The sequence below is a fragment of the Capsicum annuum genome, chromosome 10, assembly GCF_002878395.1.
Source record: "Capsicum annuum cultivar UCD-10X-F1 chromosome 10, UCD10Xv1.1, whole genome shotgun sequence".
NCBI classification, from domain to species: Eukaryota; Viridiplantae; Streptophyta; class Magnoliopsida; order Solanales; family Solanaceae; genus Capsicum; species Capsicum annuum.
In genome coordinates, this window is record NC_061120.1 from 41,077,643 (window position 1) to 41,089,297 (window position 11,655).

The following is an 11,655-nucleotide window of genomic DNA, read 5'->3' on the forward strand; positions in this document are numbered from 1 at the left end:
CTGGATAAGTGGGTTTTCCTTTGAACTTTCCATAATGAACATGCATCGGATGCACTCGGTCAATCGGTAGATTTGATATCTCTGAACCATCGAACTTTATGTACACCTAGACAATACATGTCACACAACCAACCTTTTATCGTTTATGGTTCTCACGATTTTATTCATTTCAGCCATGAACACGTTCCGATTTTATGAGAGCTTTAAGAATAAGCCTTTACTAACATTCTCTTTGAAGTGACTTCTACTTCGCCCTTACATAGGTGATTTCTAAACGTTCAATCCTATAGATTAAACTATTTGGTCAAATCTGCCAAATTTAAAAGATCATTAAAAGACTTCACACCATAAGTCTTATCCTTGTTTACTAAATATTGTCTATATCATGAGAATAGGTTGGGTATATTGACAATCTTGAACCTGTCAGACACAACTTTGTTTGTTCTCCTTGAACCTAGCTCTTAGGATCTCCAGTCTGCTAGGTAGATTTACCGCCATGCTGGCTTGTCCTAGGCTATAAACCCATTTCCTTGGATGTTCTCTCAACTCCCCCTCTAGATAGGTCTTTTGTAATTGGATCCAACATATTATCCTTTGACTTTACATAGTCAACAGTGATAATCCCACTAGAGAGAAATTCTCTAATGGTATTATGTCTCCGTCTTATGTGATGAGACTTACCTTTGTACATCATGCTCTCTGCCCTATCTATTGCCGCTTGACTATTAAGTGTATACATACTGGTGCTAATAGTTTGGACTAATAAAGAATATCTTTTAAGAAGTTTCTGGAGTCATTTTGTTTCTTTACCGGCTTTATCTAATGCGATAAATTCTGATTCCATTGTAGGGCGAGCAATACATGTCTGTTTGGATGATTTTTAAGAGACTGCTTCTCCACCTATAGTAAATACGTATCCACTCATGAATTTTACTTCATTCGATCCGGTGATCAAATTTGTATCACTATATTCTTCAAGTACCACTAGATATTTAGTATAATGCAAAGCATAGTCTTGAGTGTATCTAAGATACCCCAAAACTCTTTTCATTGCCATCTAATAAGTTTTATTGGGATTACTCGTGCACCGACTCAACTTACTAATAGCACATGCTATGTCTGGCTGTGTACAATTTATGATATACATTAAACATCCCAACACTCTTACGTAATCCAACTGTAAGTCACTTTCACCCTTATTCTTTTAAAGTGCAAAGCTCACGTCCAATGGATTCTTGATAATACCAAATTCCAAATACTTAAATTTGTCAAGTACCTTTTTGATGTAAAGAGACTGTGACAATGCCAACCCTTGTGGAGTTCTATGGATTCTTATTCCTAAGATCACATCCGCAACTTCAAGGTCTTTTATATCAAACTTTCTCTCAAGCATTCGTTTTGTAGAATTTATGTCAGAAATGTCTCTACTGATGATGAACATATCATCTACATGCAAACAAACAATGACCTTGTGATTTTGAGTGTCTTTAATGTAAACACATTTATCAAATTCATTTATCTTGAATTCATTTGCCAACATGGTTTGGTCAAACTTTGCATGTCACTGTTTAGATGCTTGTTTTAGTCCGTAGAGTGACTTAACCAGTTTGCACACCTTCTTTTCTTTACCCGGAACCATAAAATCCTTGGGTTGTTCTATGTAAATTTCTTCCTTCAATTCTTCATTTAGGAATGTTGTTTCACATCCATTTGATGGATTTCAAGACTATATACCACCACCAAGGCAATTAACATCTAAATTGATGTTATCCTTGTTTCTGTCGAGTATGTATCAAAGTAATCGAGGCCTTTTTTCTATTTTAAGCCTTTTGCTATAAGGATTGCCTTGTATTTGTTAATAGTACCATCCACTTTCATTTTTCTTTTGAAAATCTATTTTGAACCTAAAGTTTTATTTTTGGGAGAAAGATCAACCAACTTCCACGTATGATTGCTCAATCTCACTATTGATTGCCTCTTTCTAAAAGAATGAGTCTGATGACGACATCACTTTTTTAAATGTTTGAGACTCATTTTCTAAGAGAAATATTATAAAATTTGATCCAAACAAAGTTAAAGTTCTTTGACGTGTACTACGTCTTGGATTCTCATCATTATATATACATCCTCGCTTGATTTATCTTGAGGTCGTTAAGACCTCCCACTAGACTGTTCATGTCTAGTTTTATACGGATAAATGTGCTTAAAGAATTCAACATTATCTAATTCAATTACTGTATTTTTATTGATAGTCGGATGTTCAAATTTATGAACCAAAAACCGACATACTTTACTAATATAACATATCCTATGAACATGCAGTCCACCATCTTAGGTCTTATCTTTACCCTCTTAGGTATAGGAACTTGGGCCTTCGCTAGACATCTTTACACTTTGAAATATTTTAAGTTGGATTTCTTTCCTTTCCATTTTTTATATGGAATTGATTATGTCTTACTATGGGGTACTCTATTGAGTATTTGGTTAGCTGTAAGGATAGCTTTCCCCCACAAGTTTTGTGGTAAACCGAAACTTATAAGTAAGACATTCATCATTTCCTTTAAGGTTCAGTTTTTTATTTTCACAATTCCACTATACTGAGGTGAATACAGGATCGTAGTTTGATGGACAATTCCATTCTCTACACATATTCTGCAAAGAGAGATTCATATTCTCCACCTCTATCACTTCTTATCGTTTTGATCTTTTTCCCTAACTAATTTTTCACTTCTGTTTTATATTGCCTAAACACATCTATTTCTTCTTCCTTACTGTTTAGAAAATATACATAACAATATCTAGTGCAATCGTCATTAAAAGTTATAAAATACTTTTTTCCACCACGAGATGGTGTTGACTTCATATCACAAATGTCAGTGTATATTAAGTCTAAGGGATTGAAATTTCTTTCAACGAACTTATACAGATGCTTAGCATACTTTGATTCTACACACGTTTGATATTTTGATTTATTGCACTCAAAGTTTGGAAAAACTTCTAAGTTAATCAGTTTTCGCAAAGTTTTATAATTGACATGTCCTAATCGTTCATGCTACAAATCATTAGACTCAAGCAAGTATGAAAAACTGAACTTTTATTGATTTCAACATTCATTACATTCATTTTGAATATGCCCTTAGTGAGGTAGCCTTTTCCTATGTAGACTTCTCCTTTACTAAGTATAATTTTTCCAGAAATAAATACATATTTGAATCCATTTTTATCAAGAAGTGATACAGAAATCAAGTTCTTCCGTAACTTCGGTACATACAGGACATTGCTCAAAGTCAACACTTTGCTTGAAGTCATTTTCAAGCATATCTTTTCTGTTCCTTCAATTTTTGCAGTTGCGGAGTTTGCCATATAAATCTTCTCTTCGCCTTGATCCAGAACAAATGCAGCAAACACCTTCTTGTTTGAACAAACGTGGTGGGTGGCACTAAAATCCATCCACCATTCTCGAGAATTTCTCACCAAGTTGCATTCAGACAGCATGGCACACAGATCGTTCATTTCTTTCTTGAATTCAACCATATTTGCCTGGTCCTTCTTTTTGCCTTTCTTTGGGGCGCGACAATCTATTGACTTGTGGCCAATCTTGCCATAATTAAAGTATTTTCCCTTAAATTTTTTCTTAGGTTGATTGCTTTCTTGTCCAGCTTTCTTCTGCTTTTTTGAGTTTTTGTGGTCGTCTTCTACAATGTTTGCTCCATTTATTGCAGAATTTACTTTTGACCTCCTTTTCGCAGCTTTGTTGTCTTCTTTAATGCGCAGTCTTACTATGAGATCTTCTACTGTCATCTCCTTTCATTTATGTTTCAAGTAGTTCTTGAAGTCCTTCCACATAGGTGGTAACTTTTCTATTATTGCTGCGACTTTAAGAACCTCATTCACAACCAAACCTACAATAAAGTTTATGTAAACATTAAGAATATTTTTAACATGTTTAACTAAGGTATTTACCAAACTCATACCTTCCACAAGGAGGTCGTGGATGATACTTGCAGTTCTTGTACTTGAGATACAATCGACTTGCTGCCAATCATTTTATACTCTAGGAATCTTACAACAAAGAACTTCTTGGTTCCCGCATCTTCAGTCTTATATTTATTTTCTAGCGTATTCCACAATTCTTTAGATGTCTTCATTATGCTGTAGACATTGTATAAGTCATCTTGGAGGCCACTTAGGATGTAATTCCTATATAGGACATCAAAATATTTCCACGCCTCTATAACAATGAATCACTCTTGGTCCAAAGTTCCTTCGGGCATTTCAGGAGCATCTTCTGATATAAATCTTTGAAGACATAAGGTTGTCAGATAGAAGAACATCTTTTTTTGCCACCTCTTGAAATCAATTCCAAAATTTTTTCGGGCTTTTTTGCTAGTGCCATAGCGGGTGGCGCATTTGTGTGACTGGTTGTAGCAACACTTGTTGCTGCCACACTTGTCACACCTTCAATATGACCTTTTGTAGTCATTTTTCCTATCACAAAAAGATAGTCAACTTTTCGTATAAAATTATACTAATTAAAAGTTCGTAGCAACTTATAAATACCACTTGTTTCTAGTTTAACGATGAAGTTTTTATATCTTTCTATCATTAACCGAGTGACCTTTAACTTGTGATGATGGTTTTATTTCTTCAAATTACTTATTAAGTTCAAACGGAGTAGAAATCTTAAAGCTTTAATCTCCAAAAGTCAAATAATACATATTATGAAATTATTTTCTTAAGATTGTTATTTCGGGTACACAATCTGTATTATGTCAAAACAACTTCAACACAAGTTCAAGATTAAACCAAGAACACTTATGAAGTTTTTCAACACCTTCAACGCAAGTTCATTATGAACTTTCCAAGAAGTGTGTTATTTTATTTTAAAGAAAAAAGATGAAGCAGAATAAGCCAAGTCCTCCAAATTTACGGAGTATACTTAAGGACATAATTCCCCTCAAGTACCCGAGGTTGTAGAATTTTTCTCCCAGAATAAAATGACTTCACAACCAGAATGTAGTGGTACCTCAAACTTTCGGGGTTTTCTTCAAACTCATTCAACGGTAGATAATCACACGAGTTTTTAGAAGAAAGATAAATGTTTTTTCTATGCAGAAATTTTTATACTAAACCTGTGGAAAAAATACAGGTTTATATAGCCATGAAGTGTCTCTTCGGAATGGAGGCATGTCATAACCCGATTCCTCAAGTCATGATGGCACCTACTATAACCCACCAGTAGGCAAGCCAACCCATAGTATGCCACAGCTAGTAACAAACTACTCAATAATATAAGGAAAAAAATACAGAATATATGGATTAAAGATCAATACATAGAAGAATCCCAAAACCCGGTGGTATCAGTACAAGAGCTTCTAATATTATAAAAGTACAAAAGTGATATATCAAGAATTATACAATGACACAACTTATCTCCGAATTCAACTTAGAGACTAGTTTAATACGTAAGAGAGAGATAAGTAATACTTCGAATGTCAGGAGCTCACTTTAAGTCTCTGAACTAGGGTTGCTTCGCACGATGCACACATCAACGAAGATAACCCGTACTATGATCTGTAGGCTGCATAAGTGTAGTATGAGTACGAAATGAATGGTACTCAGTAGGCAACTGCCAACTGAGATCCAAAGATAAAGCAGAAATACACAACATATAAATAGAACGAAAACTACATCCAAGAGTTCATAAATCATATAATAAGTCAATGAGAAAAATAAGGGAATACTATCATATTTATATGAAGGTGTATAACATAATAAGACTAAGGAAGTATCAGGGTGAACTATCTTATTTATTCCATCTACATTCAACATACGTCTATGCTATACCATATATCCCATGTCAATATACGAATATAGAGAGAAAGAAAGATATATAATAATTTACAAGGCGAAGTAAAGACTATATAAAATGAACAACAAAGGAAGGGAAATACAGTAGTACCATAGCTTCATATAGATAGATATATATAGGTATAAGTACATATAAACACAAGGTCATCTCAGTGCATAACCTATATCATTATATTCTCATTTTGAGACCTCATTATAATGCTATCATGGTTTAAATACTATCATACTCGGGGACTCTAATCCACATGGCTAGACATGAAATACTTATACATAATAATGCAATCATAAGATAGGAGAGGCCAAAGACATACCTCAAATCCCGATACTGTATCAATGACTAATCTGTCATAGCTAGCCATAATAATGATCATAACAATAATAATAATATATCAATAACAATGTTAATAATCGGCAACTCCGGACAACCAAATACCTAGATGAGCTATGCGCACCCCCACCGCCCCAGGCTTAAAAGGTTCAATCAATATACAAGACATATCCTTCACCTATATCTATGCAACCGTCCTATACCGGCTGATAAATATAAGTGCATACTGGTGATGGTGATGTACATGTAGGAATGAATGCAAAGTATATCGTCAATATCATGACTCATAATAACTGTCCTCATTAGGACCATTATCATCGTAATCAATTTCCAGCCTTGCCAAGAATCAATATCATCTCAATAGTATCCTGCGAACTAGAACCGGGTATCAATATCTTTCGACTTTTTTGGGTATCAATATCATCTTAATAGTATTCTCCCAACTCAAATCGGGTGTCAATATCATCATAATATCCTCTGGCCTTGCTGAGTATCAATATCATCTCAATAGTATTCTCTGACTCAAATCGGGTATCAATATCATCATAATATCCTCCGACCTTATTGGGTATCAATATGTCATCACAATATCCTCCGGCCTTGCCGGGTATCAATATATCATCATAACTATCAACACATAAATATAGGCATATAATAAGTGCACAGACGCAAGCCAATATGCTCATAACCATAAAGATATTTGTCTTGTTAATACATCCCTACTACTCATTATGAGCTAACAAACGCTTATAATTATTAAATCGCTAATTCGCTATTCATCACAGGACAATAATCACCATTTATCCACTATTTATTATTATCAACTAATTATCATATATTCGATAATCATCATTAGCTAACAAATTACAACTTACCATCTAACCATCTTTTATTAGGTAACATCAATCATTAACTAGCTATCGTTTACCATCTAAGCCTCATTATTAGCTTGTCAACATTATTAACTTGGTAGTATCTTTATCTTGGCATGTTATTAACTAAGAGTCACTATCACTAACTTTCTTTATCATCTAGCAATAGTAAGCCACGTTATCCTTACTTAACAACTAATCGGCATCACAACTTTGCTATGATAGCAACTAATTATTATCATAGATAAACCCATTTCATTGCCATGTATGGACTCTAATCATTAGCTACCATATTTCAACTAAGAAAGGTTCACTAACTAGTACATTAGATTTCTAGCCATCAAGTACTATAGCCACCTAAAATACATCTAGATACCACTTAGCTTAACCCTTAATTAGGAAGAACAGTCATAAGATCATATTTCAGCTATAATTATATCATTTATAATGGTAAATAATCATGAACGTACCAAACCTATGCATACCATCACTAGTATTCAATTAGCGGAATAATAAGCATTATACCACATCTTCCTCTATCCCACACCATAGAGATGTGATACAAACGTATACATATTCATAAATTGTAATCACATTATTCATAATGATAAATACTTCTTGGATATTTAATAAATACCATAACACGGCCCTTGGCCCATTAATTTATCTAGAATAATCACAATATCATAATCACTGCCTTAGGCCCATATACATTTCCATAACTCATATCAATAATCATATGTATAAGCCATAGCATACCTCTAATCATCTCACATATAGGAGTTACCTCACATACAGGAGGCATAATATCAATAAATATGTTATCATCTCTCACATAAGAGAAATCTCATATATAGGAGGTGTAATATAGATAGACATGTATTGTCTATAGGATATCATATATCCATAGGTCATACATCAAGATAATGAGGGATTAAGTGGATGAAATGACCGTAATTGTGGACACACGGGTGGCTGCGATCCCGTATGAGGACCGCAATTGCAGTAACTGAGAGAAGTTTTGATTCCCTGCTTTCAATATCACTTCTCTAGGCCAATTTACATATCTAAGAGGAAATAACGTCTTTATAGGACACATAATATAGCTAAGAAGAATATCATCTCTAAATGCCCAATATCACTTTCACAAGGAGTATCATAACTATAACTCAAAAACCATAATCCAGGAACGTCAATACAAGCTACCAAGTTACAAAGTAACCTTAATCTAATGTTTACTAGCCTAATCTATGTCTAAAATCCGCAACTAAGTCCACAAGACTTAACACAAGCTTAGGCCTAAGTGGGCTAAACAATCCAACTTTTAATCTACAATTTCCATAATTAGGCATACTATGTCCCAAACTAGGCTAAGGTATCTAGTTCATATTCTAGATGTCAAGCAATACATATTCAAACCTAAGATAGTAACTTCAACTAGAAACAAGGATACTCATGTCAACTCTACCAAAATTATGATTCTAAAACTACCACACTAGCCCAATAAGGCTAAATATACAAATCATGCTTCAAATGCTAAAACCATAGTCCAAGCATAGCATTATATCACATCTATGCTACAAATTTATCAAAACTAGGGAAAAGGAAGTACGATTCTACAAGTGTATTAACTAATTCAACCTACAATTCAAAACCCCCATCTAATCCCCAAAATTACATGTATATTCAATACTAAGTCATTCTACAAAAAAAATATCTTAATATTCACATTCACACACAATATATATCATACATCATCCATGAAAAAGAGTAGACAGAAGCCTCCCTCAAAGCTAAACTGAAAAATCCTAAATCATGCACCATATGCTCATTTCACTTTACAATCCTCAAAATGCCCTCACACTAACAAAATTATAACCTACTCATCAATACGAGTATAATGATACCCATATTGCACTATTGTGCTTCGAGTTAAAAAATGACACCAAAACCCCAAATAGGTCCCACATACAGAAAATGAGTTTCCGAGACCAACACAATGTTCACACATGAATAAAGAATCATAACCCTTAAAGAATGGGTGAAAACTAAGCATGCTTAGGGCTAAAATCAAGCCCTAAGCTAAATTGGGGTTTTGGGTCCAAACTATGAAATTCAAGCATGAATTCAAGGAATTCTTACCTTAATTTTAAAGATAATCATGATACAAGATGATATTTAAGCTCCCAAGTCAGCCCCCATGACCAATTTTGAGTTAATACGCTTATTTTAGGGCTTCTAAGTCTAAATGGTGAAGGAGAAATGCCCCAAATGTGTCTTGGGGACTTTATATAGCCTCTACCAGTTCTTAGATGTCACTATCGTGGTCACACAGGCTGCGATCGCGCTCTCGCGGTCGCACAATCTTGGCCTCGATCGTGGTTGCACCCGATGACAACAAACTTATTTTTGAGTTTTTGACCCTCTAAACTTATTCGGAATCCAAATAACAAGATCCAATAGTGAATTTTGAGTGTAAATAACATTTTAAATCCATTAGAATTATAAATACTTTCATTGGAGATCGTTTAGGATAAAAAGTGGGGCCCACACCTAAAATTTTATCATTTTTTATAAATTCTGCTCAATTGCCCAAAATAAGTTCGGGAGACTTGGGACCTGAACCAAGGGTCTCCCTAGAGTAAAATTGACATTTTGGATGTGATGGCAAAGTCAGATTTATAATCCAAGGCTGTTTCGACCAAATATAGGTCCCACACCCATTCTTTCCAATTTTTAACTTTCTGACCAATAGGTCGAAATGAGCTCAAGTGTATTGGGACCCAAAGTAAAGGTCTACCTAAACTAAAATCGATATTTTGGATCTACTGGCACAGTTAAAATTTACATCCAAGATTGTTTTGCTGAAATTTTCACTTGGTGGCCATTTGGAACCGGTGAAAGCTTCTAAACAGGGAATTGACTCTAAAAACCAAACAAACTGCCTAATAACCGAACCGTCGGTCCCAACAAGTCATAAATGACTTAAGGCAGCTATGGAGAAGCTCAAACGGTGAAGATAAGCATAGATATGAAAAATGACCTAAAGGTTCATTACAAGGCAATGATTCATTGGAAAGCTGTATCATTTCAGAATAGTCATGTCTGTCCATTCCAAAACAACATGTCTTTTCTGAACAGGAAAAAGAAATCAAACAATCACCCCTTTTCCAAAATAGTATGTCTTTTTCTCAAAGGGTTGTGTCCCTTTATTTTCTATTTACACCAATTGAACCCAATAAATTATTCCCTAGAAACACCCCCACTAGGTTAGTAACCTGCCAGTACTTTGTAACACATTGGTCAATTCAACTATTTTCACTCATGTTCAACTCCGAGTCCTTGTACTAAATTTGAGTCCTTGTACTTTCTCTCGACGTATTTCTTGAAGCATGTATGCATAAGCTTGTTAAACACTTTCACTCTATACTCTATCTCTTTCTTTGCCGTAGAGTATATTTTTTCCCTATCCATCTCTGTAGGAGAAGCAGCCATTAGAACCTTTTGTAAATCTTGGAATTAGTTGTGTATAATGTGGAGAAAAAGTATAAAGCCGAGACGGTGAATGGAAGAAAGAGAGGCACAAAGAAGAGAAGACGAGTGTATACCTTGTTATTATAAGGTCGATTTTAGCAGACATTTTCTTCATAGACGTTGGAAGCTCTGAAAACATCCTTGAACTTTTATTTGGATAGTACAAAAAAAGAATTGGTCTATTCTACTTTTCCTGATACTAAATTTGAAATACATTGATATGTATTTATTCCAATGTTGTAGTTTTTGAATTACAGAGAGATAATGATAAAGAGTTGGGATAACATTATTTTAAATTCAAATTCAAATTAAGTAATAATAAGTACAAAGAATTGAGATAAAATTGAAACTTTAAAATTATAGAGGTAGTTATAATCGGTATAAATTTAAAATTGTTATCTGGTTGAAATATCTTTTAAGTTGCTCAAAGTTAGGATTAATTGGGTTAAAAAGAGGATTGTAACTTACAAGATAAAATTTCATAACCCTAAAATTGTTGATTTAGCAGATATATTAAAGTTCAAATCTCCATTTAAAAAAAAAGATGACTAATTTTTAGAGTTTATTTAGGAATCTTAAAATATAGTTCTTATGTTTAAGTTAATGAAAATCTTTTTTTCTTTCTTCTAGCATTATTATTTTCAAATTGAAATATTTAATATCTTTTAATTCAAAATTTTTATTATATATCTGTGATAACGTTTTTAAATTTCAAGTTGAAAAGACTGTCCAGAAAATAAGTAGTACTACCATTTAGCTGGTATTCTTTATTATTTTTCTCTAATAATAAATGATTGAAATTTTTCATAAAATCCCAAGCTAATTATCAAACTCAATTATTTGTATATATTCTCATGATTATGATTAACCTTTTTTAAAAATATATGTGTATATTATTGACACGACTCGAACCAGGGCCTAGTCGTGTTGGGTATCTCAAGTCCAACTAGGACCAGATACCACCGCCAATACCCAACCATTACTCGCCCTGCATCCCCATATTGAGTGAACTCCGAAATATAATTAGATATGATAGTGTTAAATTAAAAA